We start from the raw sequence: 13,507 nt of genomic DNA, 5'->3' as shown, positions 1-13,507 counted from the left end.
GTGCCGCGGGGCAAAAGCCTACAGCCCCCGGTATTCCCAGGCGGTCTCCCATCCAAGTACTAACCAGGCCCGACCCTGCTTAGCTTCCGAGATCAGACGAGATCGGGCGCGTTCAGGGTGGTATGGCCGTAGACGCCAGAGGCCGCCTCCAGGCCCCTCTTGAGTGCGCGCCCGCACAGCCGCCGCCGCCGCCGCCGCCGCCGCCGCCGCCGCCGCCGCCGCCGCCTCCTCTTCCTGCCCGCTCCCCGCTCTCACTCCCATTCCCATTCCCATTCCCACTCCCGCTCCCGCTCCCGCTGCCGCTTCTCCTCCGCCTCCTCCCTCTTTTCTCTTCTCTTCTCTTCTCCTCCTCCCCCCCCCTCCTCCTCAGCCGCCCTCCGCCTAGCCCTGCACCAGTGCCCGAACTCCAGCCCTCCGCCTGCCCAGCCCAGGACCTGCAGCACCGGGCGCCCAGTCGGCACGCTGCCGCCAAGCCAAGGGGAGCCAACCTCCTCCGGCTGCCGCTGGCCACAGGGAACTCCTACTCTCTCTTTCTAGGCCGGATCCCCTGCCTGCCGCCATCGCCCAGCCACACGCCAGCCGTGCCCGGCAGCCTCCACGCCTGCCCAGGGCTGCGCCCCGCGGCTCGCGGGTCCCGGCACCAGGGGGTTCGGCGCCCCACACCACCGCGGCCCGGGCCTTCCCTCCTACCCGGCCGCCAGCAGCCCCCCCACCGCTGACGCACAGGTCGCCCGCCCTCCCCCGGCACGGCCGCCGCGCCTCCACACACTCCCACGCCGCGAGGACAGCTGAGGGCCTGGGGACCCTTGTCCCCGCTCGGTCACGGGGGCCCAAGTGGGGCAGCAGGTCGGGAAGGAGGGCGGCAGCGCACGGAATCACCCCCGCCGCACGCTCGCGTGGGCACTCACACACACACACACACACACACACACACACGCCTACACAAGGGGCACACAGTCGCACACCCCGACACCCTTCGTGGCACAGAGGGATTTCCGTCCTCAGCGCCCGTTCCCTCACGGGAGGGTGGGGCGCTTCAGCGCGACCCGCACCCTCCAGCCCGGCAGCCAGTTCGAGACTGTCGCTCCCCCTCTTCATGGAGGAACGACACAGGACCCTGCGCTGTTCTTTCGTCTGCTCGGCCCTCCCCGGGTTTGCTGCTGGTTCTTCCCGGGTTGGCTACCGTCCCTTCCACCTCCGTGGAAGGGCGGTTCCCCCTGCCACATTCCCCACTTCCGCGGGGGAGCGGCACACCGCCGGCCGGCCGGCCGGCTCTCTCGGGGGCTGCACAGGTGTTCCCCTTAGATGTTCCTGGTGCATGTTGTCTCTCTCCTCCTTTATAGTCCTCTTCCGCCAATCCCAACTCGGCTGCCCACACGCCAAGTACGCTGCTCTCCTCCAATCAGGAGCAGGATCAGCTCCTGGAGGTCATCACTCAAGTTGGCAAGAGGCAGCTGCATAGAAGCTGTTTTCTCCTCTCCCAGCGCCATATTGTGGGAGAGCAGATGCATAGAATAAGTCTTAATTCCAGTAACTCAGTCCAATCCGAGTTGCTCCCCACAGAGACCACAGGCTGTGTGCTGCCTGCCTGCCACGGACCCTCTGTCCCGGGGAGGTCCTGTGGGCACGCAGCCTGTGGCCGCGGGTCTCTGCCTGGCCTGCCAAAAGGGTGCCCCGTTTGGATGCTGTGTGAGTCAGGGCTGATGGGGGAGAGGGGGACAGAGAGAGGAGAGAGAGACAGAGAGAGAGAGAGAAAGAGAGAGAGACGTGTAGGTGTTGGTGTAAGTCAGAGACAGAGGGAGAGGGTGCCTGTATTGCCTGCGAGGCTTGGTGTGGGGTCCCTCCTTTGCGCTCTGGAGGGCTTCCGCGGCTGTGGCGCGTGGCCGCCGCACGGCCAGGTGGCGCAGAGGGCCCGCGGGTTGGGCTGCGCGAGGCACCGGGCCCTGAGTGGTGGGCAACCGCGCCCTGGCGTCGTCTTCGGGCGGTGGTCGTGGTCGTGGTCGTGGTCACAGTCATTGGGCTCCCTGGGAGACAGGAGCCCGGGAGGGGCGGTGGGAGTGCAGGTGCCGGGAGCTGCTGGTGCGGCGGGCTGCGGGGTTGGGGCGGCCGGCAGGGGAGCGCCCTGGCGGGCGGTGAGTCGCTGGTTTGGGGTTGGAGGGGGCGCGCTGGATGGCGCGGGGCGTGGCCTGTGTCCCGGGGTGGGCCCCGGGGTTGGCGGTGGGGCTGCGGCAGCCGGGGACAGCTGGCCGGCCCGCCCGTGCCCGTGCCCGTGCCCGTGCCCGTGCCCGTGCCCGTGCCCAGGCCCAGGCCCAGGCCCAGGCCCGAGGCGCGGGCGGGCTGGGGCTGCCAGGTGGAGGGGTCGGGCTTCTGCCCCCTGCTGGAGCTGCGTTGGGGGTCGCAGGGGTCCCGGCGTGCGGGCTGGCGGATGGGGGCGTGGCTAGGCAGCCAGCCAAAGGCGAGCAAAAGGGGAGGGTGCCGCAGGGCAAAAGCCTACAGCACCCGGTATTCCCAGGCGGTCTCCCATCCAAGTACTAACCAGGCCCGACCCTGCTTAGCTTCCGAGATCAGACGAGATCGGGCGCGTTCAGGGTGGTATGGCCGTAGACGCCAGAGGCCGCCTCCAGGCCCCTCTTGAGTGCGCGCCCGCACAGCCGCCGCCGCCGCCGCCGCCGCCGCCGCCTCCTCTTCCTGCCCGCTCCCCGCTCTCACTCCCATTCCCATTCCCATTCCCACTCCCGCTCCCGCTCCCGCTGCCGCTTCTCCTCCGCCTCCTCCCTCTTTTCTCTTCTCTTCTCTTCTCCTCCTCCCCCCCCCTCCTCCTCAGCCGCCCTCCGCCTAGCCCTGCACCAGTGCCCGAACTCCAGCCCTCCGCCTGCCCAGCCCAGGACCTGCAGCACCGGGCGCCCAGTCGGCACGCTGCCGCCAAGCCAAGGGGAGCCAACCTCCTCCGGCTGCCGCTGGCCACAGGGAACTCCTACTCTCTCTTTCTAGGCCGGATCCCCTGCCTGCCGCCATCGCCCAGCCACACGCCAGCCGTGCCCGGCAGCCTCCACGCCTGCCCAGGGCTGCGCCCCGCGGCTCGCGGGTCCCGGCACCAGGGGGTTCGGCGCCCCACACCACCGCGGCCCGGGCCTTCCCTCCTACCCGGCCGCCAGCAGCCCCCCCACCGCTGACGCACAGGTCGCCCGCCCTCCCCCGGCACGGCCGCCGCGCCTCCACACACTCCCACGCCGCGAGGACAGCTGAGGGCCTGGGGACCCTTGTCCCCGCTCGGTCACGGGGGCCCAAGTGGGGCAGCAGGTCGGGAAGGAGGGCGGCAGCGCACGGAATCACCCCCGCCGCACGCTCGCGTGGGCACTCACACACACACACACACACACACACACACACACGCCTACACAAGGGGCACACAGTCGCACACCCCGACACCCTTCGTGGCACAGAGGGATTTCCGTCCTCAGCGCCCGTTCCCTCACGGGAGGGTGGGGCGCTTCAGCGCGACCCGCACCCTCCAGCCCGGCAGCCAGTTCGAGACTGTCGCTCCCCCTCTTCATGGAGGAACGACACAGGACCCTGCGCTGTTCTTTCGTCTGCTCGGCCCTCCCCGGGTTTGCTGCTGGTTCTTCCCGGGTTGGCTACCGTCCCTTCCACCTCCGTGGAAGGGCGGTTCCCCCTGCCACATTCCCCACTTCCGCGGGGGAGCGGCACACCGCCGGCCGGCCGGCCGGCTCTCTCGGGGGCTGCACAGGTGTTCCCCTTAGATGTTCCTGGTGCATGTTGTCTCTCTCCTCCTTTATAGTCCTCTTCCGCCAATCCCAACTCGGCTGCCCACACGCCAAGTACGCTGCTCTCCTCCAATCAGGAGCAGGATCAGCTCCTGGAGGTCATCACTCAAGTTGGCAAGAGGCAGCTGCATAGAAGCTGTTTTCTCCTCTCCCAGCGCCATATTGTGGGAGAGCAGATGCATAGAATAAGTCTTAATTCCAGTAACTCAGTCCAATCCGAGTTGCTCCCCACAGAGACCACAGGCTGTGTGCTGCCTGCCTGCCACGGACCCTCTGTCCCGGGGAGGTCCTGTGGGCACGCAGCCTGTGGCCGCGGGTCTCTGCCTGGCCTGCCAAAAGGGTGCCCCGTTTGGATGCTGTGTGAGTCAGGGCTGATGGGGGAGAGGGGGACAGAGAGAGGAGAGAGAGACAGAGAGAGAGAGAGAAAGAGAGAGAGACGTGTAGGTGTTGGTGTAAGTCAGAGACAGAGGGAGAGGGTGCCTGTATTGCCTGCGAGGCTTGTGGGGTCCCTCCTTTGCGCTCTGGAGGGCTTCCGCGGCTGTGGCGCGTGGCCGCCGCACGGCCAGGTGGCGCAGAGGGCCCGCGGGTTGGGCTGCGCGAGGCACCGGGCCCTGAGTGGTGGGCAACCGCGCCCTGGCGTCGTCTTCGGGCGGTGGTCGTGGTCGTGGTCGTGGTCACAGTCATTGGGCTCCCTGGGAGACAGGAGCCCGGGAGGGGCGGTGGGAGTGCAGGTGCCGGGAGCTGCTGGTGCGGCGGGCTGCGGGGTTGGGGCGGCCGGCAGGGGAGCGCCCTGGCGGGCGGTGAGTCGCTGGTTTGGGGTTGGAGGGGGCGCGCTGGATGGCGCGGGGCGTGGCCTGTGTCCCGGGGTGGGCCCCGGGGTTGGCGGTGGGGCTGCGGCAGCCGGGGACAGCTGGCCGTGCCCGTGCCCGTGCCCGTGCCCGTGCCCGTGCCCGTGCCCAGGCCCAGGCCCAGGCCCAGGCCCGAGGCGCGGGCGGGCTGGGGCTGCCAGGTGGAGGGGTCGGGCTTCTGCCCCCTGCTGGAGCTGCGTTGGGGGTCGCAGGGGTCCCGGCGTGCGGGCTGGCGGATGGGGGCGTGGCTAGGCAGCCAGCCAAAGGCGAGCAAAAGGGGAGGGTGCCGCGGGGCAAAAGCCTACAGCCCCCGGTATTCCCAGGCGGTCTCCCATCCAAGTACTAACCAGGCCCGACCCTGCTTAGCTTCCGAGATCAGACGAGATCGGGCGCGTTCAGGGTGGTATGGCCGTAGACGCCAGAGGCCGCCTCCAGGCCCCTCTTGAGTGCGCGCCCGCACAGCCGCCGCCGCCGCCGCCGCCGCCGCCGCCTCCTCTTCCTGCCCGCTCCCCGCTCTCACTCCCATTCCCATTCCCATTCCCACTCCCGCTCCCGCTCCCACTGCCGCTTCTCCTCCGCCTCCTCCCTCTTTTCTCTTCTCTTCTCTTCTCCTCCTCCCCCCCCCTCCTCCTCAGCCGCCCTCCGCCTAGCCCTGCACCAGTGCCCGAACTCCAGCCCTCCGCCTGCCCAGCCCAGGACCTGCAGCACCGGGCGCCCAGTCGGCACGCTGCCGCCAAGCCAAGGGGAGCCAACCTCCTCCGGCTGCCGCTGGCCACAGGGAACTCCTACTCTCTCTTTCTAGGCCGGATCCCCTGCCTGCCGCCATCGCCCAGCCACACGCCAGCCGTGCCCGGCAGCCTCCACGCCTGCCCAGGGCTGCGCCCCGCGGCTCGCGGGTCCCGGCACCAGGGGGTTCGGCGCCCCACACCACCGCGGCCCGGGCCTTCCCTCCTACCCGGCCGCCAGCAGCCCCCCCACCGCTGACGCACAGGTCGCCCGCCCTCCCCCGGCACGGCCGCCGCGCCTCCACACACTCCCACGCCGCGAGGACAGCTGAGGGCCTGGGGACCCTTGTCCCCGCTCGGTCACGGGGGCCCAAGTGGGGCAGCAGGTCGGGAAGGAGGGCGGCAGCGCACGGAATCACCCCCGCCGCACGCTCGCGTGGGCACTCACACACACACACACACACACACACACACACGCCTACACAAGGGGCACACAGTCGCACACCCCGACACCCTTCGTGGCACAGAGGGATTTCCGTCCTCAGCGCCCGTTCCCTCACGGGAGGGTGGGGCGCTTCAGCGCGACCCGCACCCTCCAGCCCGGCAGCCAGTTCGAGACTGTCGCTCCCCCTCTTCATGGAGGAACGACACAGGACCCTGCGCTGTTCTTTCGTCTGCTCGGCCCTCCCCGGGTTTGCTGCTGGTTCTTCCCGGGTTGGCTACCGTCCCTTCCACCTCCGTGGAAGGGCGGTTCCCCCTGCCACATTCCCCACTTCCGCGGGGGAGCGGCACACCGCCGGCCGGCCGGCCGGCTCTCTCGGGGGCTGCACAGGTGTTCCCCTTAGATGTTCCTGGTGCATGTTGTCTCTCTCCTCCTTTATAGTCCTCTTCCGCCAATCCCAACTCGGCTGCCCACACGCCAAGTACGCTGCTCTCCTCCAATCAGGAGCAGGATCAGCTCCTGGAGGTCATCACTCAAGTTGGCAAGAGGCAGCTGCATAGAAGCTGTTTTCTCCTCTCCCAGCGCCATATTGTGGGAGAGCAGATGCATAGAATAAGTCTTAATTCCAGTAACTCAGTCCAATCCGAGTTGCTCCCCACAGAGACCACAGGCTGTGTGCTGCCTGCCTGCCACGGACCCTCTGTCCCGGGGAGGTCCTGTGGGCACGCAGCCTGTGGCCGCGGGTCTCTGCCTGGCCTGCCAAAAGGGTGCCCCGTTTGGATGCTGTGTGAGTCAGGGCTGATGGGGGAGAGGGGGACAGAGAGAGGAGAGAGAGACAGAGAGAGAGAGAGAAAGAGAGAGAGACGTGTAGGTGTTGGTGTAAGTCAGAGACAGAGGGAGAGGGTGCCTGTATTGCCTGCGAGGCTTGGTGTGGGGTCCCTCCTTTGCGCTCTGGAGGGCTTCCGCGGCTGTGGCGCGTGGCCGCCGCACGGCCAGGTGGCGCAGAGGGCCCGCGGGTTGGGCTGCGCGAGGCACCGGGCCCTGAGTGGTGGGCAACCGCGCCCTGGCGTCGTCTTCGGGCGGTGGTCGTGGTCGTGGTCGTGGTCACAGTCATTGGGCTCCCTGGGAGACAGGAGCCCGGGAGGGGCGGTGGGAGTGCAGGTGCCGGGAGCTGCTGGTGCGGCGGGCTGCGGGGTTGGGGCGGCCGGCAGGGGAGCGCCCTGGCGGGCGGTGAGTCGCTGGTTTGGGGTTGGAGGGGGCGCGCTGGATGGCGCGGGGCGTGGCCTGTGTCCCGGGGTGGGCCCCGGGGTTGGCGGTGGGGCTGCGGCAGCCGGGGACAGCTGGCCGGCCCGCCCGTGCCCGTGCCCGTGCCCGTGCCCGTGCCCGTGCCCAGGCCCAGGCCCAGGCCCAGGCCCGAGGCGCGGGCGGGCTGGGGCTGCCAGGTGGAGGGGTCGGGCTTCTGCCCCCTGCTGGAGCTGCGTTGGGGGTCGCAGGGGTCCCGGCGTGCGGGCTGGCGGATGGGGGCGTGGCTAGGCAGCCAGCCAAAGGCGAGCAAAAGGGGAGGGTGCCGCGGGGCAAAAGCCTACAGCCCCCGGTATTCCCAGGCGGTCTCCCATCCAAGTACTAACCAGGCCCGACCCTGCTTAGCTTCCGAGATCAGACGAGATCGGGCGCGTTCAGGGTGGTATGGCCGTAGACGCCAGAGGCTGCCTCCAGGCCCCTCTTGAGTGCGCGCCCGCACAGCCGCCGCCGCCGCCGCCGCCGCCGCCTCCTCCTCCTCCTGCCCGCTCCCCGCTCTCACTCCCATTCCCATTCCCATTCCCATTCCCGCTCCCGCTCCCGCTCCCGCTGCCGCTTCTCCTCCGCCTCCTCCCTCTTTTCTCTTCTCTTCTCTTCTCCTCCTCCTCCCCCCCCCCTCAGCCGCACTCCGCCTAGCCCTGCACCAGTGCCCGAACTCCAGCCCTCCGCCTGCCCAGCCCAGGACCTGCAGTGCAGCACCGGGCGCCCAGTCGGCACGCTGCCGCCAAGCCAAGGGGAGCCAACCTCCTCCGGCTGCCGCTGGCCACAGGGAACTCCTACTCTCTCTTTCTAGGCCGGATCCCCTGCCTGCCGCCATCGCCCAGCCACACGCCAGCCGTGCCCGGCAGCCTCCACGCCTGCCCAGGGCTGCGCCCCGCGGCTCGCGGGTCCCGGCACCAGGGGGTTCGGCGCCCCACACCACCGCGGCCCGGGCCTTCCCTCCTACCCGGCCGCCAGCAGCCCCCCCACCGCTGACGCACAGGTCGCCCGCCCTCCCCCGGCACGGCCGCCGCGCCTCCACACACTCCCACGCCGCGAGGACAGCTGAGGGCCTGGGGACCCTTGTCCCCGCTCGGTCACGGGGGCCCAAGTGGGGCAGCAGGTCGGGAAGGAGGGCGGCAGCGCACGGAATCACCCCCGCCGCACGCTCGCGTGGGCACTCACACACACACACACACACACACACACACGCCTACACAAGGGGCACACAGTCGCACACCCCGACACCCTTCGTGGCACAGAGGGATTTCCGTCCTCAGCGCCCGTTCCCTCACGGGAGGGTGGGGCGCTTCAGCGCGACCCGCACCCTCCAGCCCGGCAGCCAGTTCGAGACTGTCGCTCCCCCTCTTCATGGAGGAACGACACAGGACCCTGCGCTGTTCTTTCGTCTGCTCGGCCCTCCCCGGGTTTGCTGCTGGTTCTTCCCGGGTTGGCTACCGTCCCTTCCACCTCCGTGGAAGGGCGGTTCCCCCTGCCACATTCCCCACTTCCGCGGGGGAGCGGCACACCGCCGGCCGGCCGGCCGGCTCTCTCGGGGGCTGCACAGGTGTTCCCCTTAGATGTTCCTGGTGCATGTTGTCTCTCTCCTCCTTTATAGTCCTCTTCCGCCAATCCCAACTCGGCTGCCCACACGCCAAGTACGCTGCTCTCCTCCAATCAGGAGCAGGATCAGCTCCTGGAGGTCATCACTCAAGTTGGCAAGAGGCAGCTGCATAGAAGCTGTTTTCTCCTCTCCCAGCGCCATATTGTGGGAGAGCAGATGCATAGAATAAGTCTTAATTCCAGTAACTCAGTCCAATCCGAGTTGCTCCCCACAGAGACCACAGGCTGTGTGCTGCCTGCCTGCCACGGACCCTCTGTCCCGGGGAGGTCCTGTGGGCACGCAGCCTGTGGCCGCGGGTCTCTGCCTGGCCTGCCAAAAGGGTGCCCCGTTTGGATGCTGTGTGAGTCAGGGCTGATGGGGGAGAGGGGGACAGAGAGAGGAGAGAGAGACAGAGAGAGAGAGAGAAAGAGAGAGAGACGTGTAGGTGTTGGTGTAAGTCAGAGACAGAGGGAGAGGGTGCCTGTATTGCCTGCGAGGCTTGGTGTGGGGTCCCTCCTTTGCGCTCTGGAGGGCTTCCGCGGCTGTGGCGCGTGGCCGCCGCACGGCCAGGTGGCGCAGAGGGCCCGCGGGTTGGGCTGCGCGAGGCACCGGGCCCTGAGTGGTGGGCAACCGCGCCCTGGCGTCGTCTTCGGGCGGTGGTCGTGGTCGTGGTCGTGGTCACAGTCATTGGGCTCCCTGGGAGACAGGAGCCCGGGAGGGGCGGTGGGAGTGCAGGTGCCGGGAGCTGCTGGTGCGGCGGGCTGCGGGGTTGGGGCGGCCGGCAGGGGAGCGCCCTGGCGGGCGGTGAGTCGCTGGTTTGGGGTTGGAGGGGGCGCGCTGGATGGCGCGGGGCGTGGCCTGTGTCCCGGGGTGGGCCCCGGGGTTGGCGGTGGGGCTGCGGCAGCCGGGGACAGCTGGCCGGCCCGCCCGTGCCCGTGCCCGTGCCCGTGCCCGTGCCCGTGCCCGTGCCCAGGCCCAGGCCCAGGCCCAGGCCCGAGGCGCGGGCGGGCTGGGGCTGCCAGGTGGAGGGGTCGGGCTTCTGCCCCCTGCTGGAGCTGCGTTGGGGGTCGCAGGGGTCCCGGCGTGCGGGCTGGCGGATGGGGGCGTGGCTAGGCAGCCAGCCAAAGGCGAGCAAAAGGGGAGGGTGCCGCAGGGCAAAAGCCTACAGCACCCGGTATTCCCAGGCGGTCTCCCATCCAAGTACTAACCAGGCCCGACCCTGCTTAGCTTCCGAGATCAGACGAGATCGGGCGCGTTCAGGGTGGTATGGCCGTAGACGCCAGAGGCCGCCTCCAGGCCCCTCTTGAGTGCGCGCCCGCACAGCCGCCGCCGCCGCCGCCGCCGCCGCCGCCTCCTCTTCCTGCCCGCTCCCCGCTCTCACTCCCATTCCCATTCCCATTCCCACTCCCGCTCCCGCTCCCGCTGCCGCTTCTCCTCCGCCTCCTCCCTCTTTTCTCTTCTCTTCTCTTCTCCTCCTCCCCCCCCCTCCTCCTCAGCCGCCCTCCGCCTAGCCCTGCACCAGTGCCCGAACTCCAGCCCTCCGCCTGCCCAGCCCAGGACCTGCAGCACCGGGCGCCCAGTCGGCACGCTGCCGCCAAGCCAAGGGGAGCCAACCTCCTCCGGCTGCCGCTGGCCACAGGGAACTCCTACTCTCTCTTTCTAGGCCGGATCCCCTGCCTGCCGCCATCGCCCAGCCACACGCCAGCCGTGCCCGGCAGCCTCCACGCCTGCCCAGGGCTGCGCCCCGCGGCTCGCGGGTCCCGGCACCAGGGGGTTCGGCGCCCCACACCACCGCGGCCCGGGCCTTCCCTCCTACCCGGCCGCCAGCAGCCCCCCCACCGCTGACGCACAGGTCGCCCGCCCTCCCCCGGCACGGCCGCCGCGCCTCCACACACTCCCACGCCGCGAGGACAGCTGAGGGCCTGGGGACCCTTGTCCCCGCTCGGTCACGGGGGCCCAAGTGGGGCAGCAGGTCGGGAAGGAGGGCGGCAGCGCACGGAATCACCCCCGCCGCACGCTCGCGTGGGCACTCACACACACACACACACACACACACACACACGCCTACACAAGGGGCACACAGTCGCACACCCCGACACCCTTCGTGGCACAGAGGGATTTCCGTCCTCAGCGCCCGTTCCCTCACGGGAGGGTGGGGCGCTTCAGCGCGACCCGCACCCTCCAGCCCGGCAGCCAGTTCGAGACTGTCGCTCCCCCTCTTCATGGAGGAACGACACAGGACCCTGCGCTGTTCTTTCGTCTGCTCGGCCCTCCCCGGGTTTGCTGCTGGTTCTTCCCGGGTTGGCTACCGTCCCTTCCACCTCCGTGGAAGGGCGGTTCCCCCTGCCACATTCCCCACTTCCGCGGGGGAGCGGCACACCGCCGGCCGGCCGGCCGGCTCTCTCGGGGGCTGCACAGGTGTTCCCCTTAGATGTTCCTGGTGCATGTTGTCTCTCTCCTCCTTTATAGTCCTCTTCCGCCAATCCCAACTCGGCTGCCCACACGCCAAGTACGCTGCTCTCCTCCAATCAGGAGCAGGATCAGCTCCTGGAGGTCATCACTCAAGTTGGCAAGAGGCAGCTGCATAGAAGCTGTTTTCTCCTCTCCCAGCGCCATATTGTGGGAGAGCAGATGCATAGAATAAGTCTTAATTCCAGTAACTCAGTCCAATCCGAGTTGCTCCCCACAGAGACCACAGGCTGTGTGCTGCCTGCCTGCCACGGACCCTCTGTCCCGGGGAGGTCCTGTGGGCACGCAGCCTGTGGCCGCGGGTCTCTGCCTGGCCTGCCAAAAGGGTGCCCCGTTTGGATGCTGTGTGAGTCAGGGCTGATGGGGGAGAGGGGGACAGAGAGAGGAGAGAGAGACAGAGAGAGAGAGAGAAAGAGAGAGAGACGTGTAGGTGTTGGTGTAAGTCAGAGACAGAGGGAGAGGGTGCCTGTATTGCCTGCGAGGCTTGGTGTGGGGTCCCTCCTTTGCGCTCTGGAGGGCTTCCGCGGCTGTGGCGCGTGGCCGCCGCACGGCCAGGTGGCGCAGAGGGCCCGCGGGTTGGGCTGCGCGAGGCACCGGGCCCTGAGTGGTGGGCAACCGCGCCCTGGCGTCGTCTTCGGGCGGTGGTCGTGGTCGTGGTCGTGGTCACAGTCATTGGGCTCCCTGGGAGACAGGAGCCCGGGAGGGGCGGTGGGAGTGCAGGTGCCGGGAGCTGCTGGTGCGGCGGGCTGCGGGGTTGGGGCGGCCGGCAGGGGAGCGCCCTGGCGGGCGGTGAGTCGCTGGTTTGGGGTTGGAGGGGGCGCGCTGGATGGCGCGGGGCGTGGCCTGTGTCCCGGGGTGGGCCCCGGGGTTGGCGGTGGGGCTGCGGCAGCCGGGGACAGCTGGCCGGCCCGCCCGTGCCCGTGCCCGTGCCCGTGCCCGTGCCCAGGCCCAGGCCCAGGCCCAGGCCCGAGGCGCGGGCGGGCTGGGGCTGCCAGGTGGAGGGGTCGGGCTTCTGCCCCCTGCTGGAGCTGCGTTGGGGGTCGCAGGGGTCCCGGCGTGCGGGCTGGCGGATGGGGGCGTGGCTAGGCAGCCAGCCAAAGGCGAGCAAAAGGGGAGGGTGCCGCGGGGCAAAAGCCTACAGCCCCCGGTATTCCCAGGCGGTCTCCCATCCAAGTACTAACCAGGCCCGACCCTGCTTAGCTTCCGAGATCAGACGAGATCGGGCGCGTTCAGGGTGGTATGGCCGTAGACGCCAGAGGCCGCCTCCAGGCCCCTCTTGAGTGCGCGCCCGCACAGCCGCCGCCGCCGCCGCCGCCGCCGCCGCCTCCTCTTCCTGCCCGCTCCCCGCTCTCACTCCCATTCCCATTCCCATTCCCACTCCCGCTCCCGCTCCCACTGCCGCTTCTCCTCCGCCTCCTCCCTCTTTTCTCTTCTCTTCTCTTCTCCTCCTCCCCCCCCCTCCTCCTCAGCCGCCCTCCGCCTAGCCCTGCACCAGTGCCCGAACTCCAGCCCTCCGCCTGCCCAGCCCAGGACCTGCAGCACCGGGCGCCCAGTCGGCACGCTGCCGCCAAGCCAAGGGGAGCCAACCTCCTCCGGCTGCCGCTGGCCACAGGGAACTCCTACTCTCTCTTTCTAGGCCGGATCCCCTGCCTGCCGCCATCGCCCAGCCACACGCCAGCCGTGCCCGGCAGCCTCCACGCCTGCCCAGGGCTGCGCCCCGCGGCTCGCGGGTCCCGGCACCAGGGGGTTCGGCGCCCCACACCACCGCGGCCCGGGCCTTCCCTCCTACCCGGCCGCCAGCAGCCCCCCCACCGCTGACGCACAGGTCGCCCGCCCTCCCCCGGCACGGCCGCCGCGCCTCCACACACTCCCACGCCGCGAGGACAGCTGAGGGCCTGGGGACCCTTGTCCCCGCTCGGTCACGGGGGCCCAAGTGGGGCAGCAGGTCGGGAAGGAGGGCGGCAGCGCACGGAATCACCCCCGCCGCACGCTCGCGTGGGCACTCACACACACACACACACACACACACACACACGCCTACACAAGGGGCACACAGTCGCACACCCCGACACCCTTCGTGGCACAGAGGGATTTCCGTCCTCAGCGCCCGTTCCCTCACGGGAGGGTGGGGCGCTTCAGCGCGACCCGCACCCTCCAGCCCGGCAGCCAGTTCGAGACTGTCGCTCCCCCTCTTCATGGAGGAACGACACAGGACCCTGCGCTGTTCTTTCGTCTGCTCGGCCCTCCCCGGGTTTGCTGCTGGTTCTTCCCGGGTTGGCTACCGTCCCTTCCACCTCCGTGGAAGGGCGGTTCCCCCTGCCACATTCCCCACTTCCGCGGGGGAGCGGCACACCGCC

General features: G+C 69.7%; 6 non-coding genes across 6 annotated transcripts; all 6 read right to left on the bottom strand.

The window, feature by feature from the left end:
* Positions 1 to 15: 15 nt before the first annotated feature.
* On the bottom strand, positions 16 to 134 carry LOC149123971 (5S ribosomal RNA). Its single transcript, XR_016215626.1, has one exon. It is a non-coding gene; the product is annotated as a 5S ribosomal RNA (ribosomal RNA).
* A 2,353-nt stretch (positions 135 to 2,487) lies between these two features.
* On the bottom strand, positions 2,488 to 2,606 carry LOC149123970 (5S ribosomal RNA). Its single transcript, XR_016215209.1, has one exon. It is a non-coding gene; the product is annotated as a 5S ribosomal RNA (ribosomal RNA).
* A 2,325-nt stretch (positions 2,607 to 4,931) lies between these two features.
* On the bottom strand, positions 4,932 to 5,050 carry LOC149123969 (5S ribosomal RNA). Its single transcript, XR_016215625.1, has one exon. It is a non-coding gene; the product is annotated as a 5S ribosomal RNA (ribosomal RNA).
* Positions 5,051 to 7,379: 2,329 nt separating this feature from the next.
* Positions 7,380 to 7,498, bottom strand: LOC149123968 (5S ribosomal RNA). The gene has a single exon (XR_016215623.1). It is a non-coding gene; the product is annotated as a 5S ribosomal RNA (ribosomal RNA).
* A 2,342-nt stretch (positions 7,499 to 9,840) lies between these two features.
* On the bottom strand, positions 9,841 to 9,959 carry LOC149123967 (5S ribosomal RNA). Its single transcript, XR_016215208.1, has one exon. It is a non-coding gene; the product is annotated as a 5S ribosomal RNA (ribosomal RNA).
* A 2,323-nt stretch (positions 9,960 to 12,282) lies between these two features.
* Positions 12,283 to 12,401, bottom strand: LOC149123966 (5S ribosomal RNA). The gene has a single exon (XR_016215622.1). It is a non-coding gene; the product is annotated as a 5S ribosomal RNA (ribosomal RNA).
* Between the last annotated feature and the right edge of the window lie 1,106 nt (positions 12,402 to 13,507).

Source organism: Oryctolagus cuniculus, chromosome 10, assembly GCF_051225735.1.
Source record: "Oryctolagus cuniculus isolate XC-2025 breed Fujian yellow rabbit chromosome 10, ASM5122573v1, whole genome shotgun sequence".
Classification (NCBI taxonomy): Eukaryota; Metazoa; Chordata; class Mammalia; order Lagomorpha; family Leporidae; genus Oryctolagus; species Oryctolagus cuniculus.
The sequence above is the reverse complement of the archived record's forward strand: the minus strand, read 5'-3'. Positions and strand labels throughout refer to the sequence as shown.